Below are 3203 nucleotides of genomic sequence, written 5' to 3'. Positions count from 1 at the left end.
GTAACGGTGGTAACTAGTAGCAACAGTCTCTCCGGATGCAACCGGGAATAAGGCAATCTTAAGTAGAGCAGAGTAATGGGTGATGCTGCAATAGGCTGTAGGTGAGCGTGCCGGATGATAAGGGTAGTAGTAGTGATACTGAGGAAGAGATGCTGGGTGGAATGGAACTGAGATGAATACTTGCTGTTGATGACTAGAGAAGATGATGAGAGAAATGAATGAAGAACGGCACCCAGATGAGGATCTTGAGACTTGAGACAGGAACACAGCCAGTGGACTGTAGCAGCAGAGCACACCGAGGCTCCTCTTCTGAAGGTGAAGAGGAGTCACACACACAACCTATCCCCTCTGTGGTAGGGAATAGACTGAGGTAGAACAGGAAGTCACATGGTAACCCCAGCCATGGCAACAGGGCATGGTCACGTGATCACCAGCCTTTGCATTATCACCATTAGGAATATACAGTGAAATATACATGAGACATGGGTGTAATGACAAAACCTGAATACTGAAGGGGCTTACACAACACACAGTTGCAGTGGACCACGGCCTTCCCAGAACAAGACTAGTTATAATAAAGAGGTAGATACAAACTAGTGAACAGATAGCCTGTTCTGGGCCATTGCACACTTATACTCACCTAAGTCCTGCGCGTCCTCTTCTCTTCCTCCTGTGGCGCCACTGCAGCGGTCACTAAAGGCCGCTCTCCCCGCCGGCGCAGGAACGTCACTTGGCGCCAACACCAGAGGGGGAGCGCGGCCTCTTGTGACCGCTGCGACCAGTGAGAGGTGACTGACAGGGAGGGAGCCAATGGCTTCCTCTCTGTCAGTGCTGCTGCCGCTGCCGCTCGGTGTCTATGAGCGCTCGTTATGAGCGCTCATGGATACTAACTGTGCAAGGAGCAGCGCCGCAGCCGGGGTATGGACAGCTGGCCGCCGCGGTCCAGGTTCGGACTGCCGTCCGCCAGTTGAGGACGCCTGATCTAAATCTTTTGTATGGCACTTGAATCAGTGTCCATTTTAATACAGAGCATCCAGTGGCATAGCTACAGCGGTCGCCATGGCGACCGAGCCCGCCGTCTTGGGGGGGGGGGGGCTGGTCGGGCCCCTGTCACCTCTCTTTTTCCCTAACTTTGGTTCAGCAGCCCATCCATGCATCCATGCGTCACAAGACCCATGGATGCAGCAAGCTGCTGCTAAATTGCATGATCGGGGCCCGGCTCACCTCTCCGCTGAGGTCCTTCCCCCACGTCAGCCATACAGTTACGTCCTCTGTGCCCTGGACTACCCAGGGTGAGAGCTTTTCCTCAGGCAGCTCTCTCTCCTCCCAGCCTGCAGAGGGCGGCAGATGGTATAGAGCAGGCCAGCATACCAGCTCTGTTTGGCCTTCAGTGTTAGGGGTCTAGCTGACACCCGATAGGAGGAAATGCAAGCTGTTACCTGTGCCTTGCACGCATGCGCCGTGGCCGTCCTCCGCGGCGCCAAGCTCCTGCCCAGCCCAGCCTCACTCCTGTAAGTCTCCCTGCAAGCTCCTGCCCGCTGCGCTTCATCACCTCAGGGCAATGCTCATGCTCAGGTGAGGTAACGTGTGTGTGTGTGTGTGTGTCAGGTGAGGGAGTGTGTGTGTGTTGGGGGTTTAAATGGTGTCCGGGTGGGAGGTGTGTGGAGGTGTGGGGGGGGGGGGGCAGGTGGTATAGTATGCTTGTATGGAGGGGGTCTGGTGAGGTTGTGTGTTTGTGGGGGGTTGAGGGTCAGGTGGGGAAGTGTGGGTGTGTGTATGGGGGGGGGGGGCTCAGGTAATTGCAGGCAGGAGGGGAACTTAAAACCAAAATACCATTAACACCATTATAATTACTGAAAACGTATTACTGTATTAAAATCAAAACAATACAGAAATTAAAAACAATATATATGAACTAGATCTGCATTTCCAGGAAAATACATAGTGCTTGAAAAGAGCGCCCCTTTACCAGTGACTTCCTTTTAACTTTAATCCTCGGTGCCGTCCCTTTAAGAGCGACCTCGGTCCCATCCCTTTAAGAGCAACTTGGCTCCCGTCCCTTTAAGAGCGACATGGGTCCCTTTAGGAGCGACCTGGGTTGCTTTAAGAGCGACGTGGGTCCCTTCGCTCTTAAAGGGACCCAGGTCGCTCTTAAAGAGACCCATTTCGCTCTTAAAGGGACTCATTTCGCTCTTCAAGGGACCCAGGTCGCTCTTAAAGGGACCCAGGTCACTCTTAAAGGGACCCAGGTCACTCTTAAAGGGACCCAGATCACTCTAATAGAGACCCAGGTGGCTCTTAAAGGGATCCAGATCGCTCTTAAAGGGACCAATTTCATTCTTAAAGGGACCCATTTCGCTCTTAAAGGGCCCCCTGTTGCACTTAAAGGGACCCAGGTCGCTCTTAAAGGGACCCAGGTCGCTCTTAAAGGGACCCAGGTCGCATTTAAAGGGACCCAATTTTCTCTTAAAGTTACAAATGTCGCTCTTAAAGAGCCCCAGGTCGCTCTTAGAGGGACCCAGGTCGCTCTTAAAGGGAAATAATTCAGTCTTAGAGGGCCCCAGGTCGCTCTTAAAGGGACCCAGGTCGCTCTTAAAGGGCCCCATGTCGCTCTTAAAGGGACCCATTTCGTTTTTAAAGGGACCCAGGTCACTCTTAAAGGGACCCATTTCGCTCTTAAAGGGACCCATTTAACTCTTACAGGGACCCAGATCGCTCTTAAAGGGGCCCAGGTCGCTCTTAAAGGGACCCAGGTTGCTCTTAAAGGGACCCAGGTCGCTCTTAAAGGGACATAGGTCGCTCTTAAAAGGACCCATTTTGCTCTTAAAGGGACATATTTTGCTCTTAAAGGGACCCAGGTAGCTCTTAAAGGGACCCAGGTCGCGCTTAAAGGGACCCAGGTCGCTCTTAAAGGGACCCAGGTCGCTCTTAAAGGGACCCAGGTCGCTCTTAAAGGGACCCAGGTCGCTCTTAAAGGGACCCAGGTCGCTCTTAAAGGGACCAATTTAACGCTTAAAGGGACCCATTTTGCTCTTAAAGGGACCCATTTTGCTCTTAAAGGGACATATTTCGCTCTTAAAGGGACCCAGGTCGCTCTTAAAGGGACCCATTTTGCTCTTAAAATGACCCAGGACGCTCTTAATGGGACCCAGATCGCACTTAAGGGGACCCAGATCACACTTAAAGGGACCCAGATCGCACTT

The sequence above is a fragment of the Dendropsophus ebraccatus genome, chromosome 2 (assembly GCF_027789765.1).
Source record: "Dendropsophus ebraccatus isolate aDenEbr1 chromosome 2, aDenEbr1.pat, whole genome shotgun sequence".
Classification (NCBI taxonomy): Eukaryota; Metazoa; Chordata; class Amphibia; order Anura; family Hylidae; genus Dendropsophus; species Dendropsophus ebraccatus.
The sequence above is the reverse complement of the archived record's forward strand: the minus strand, read 5'-3'. Positions refer to the sequence as shown.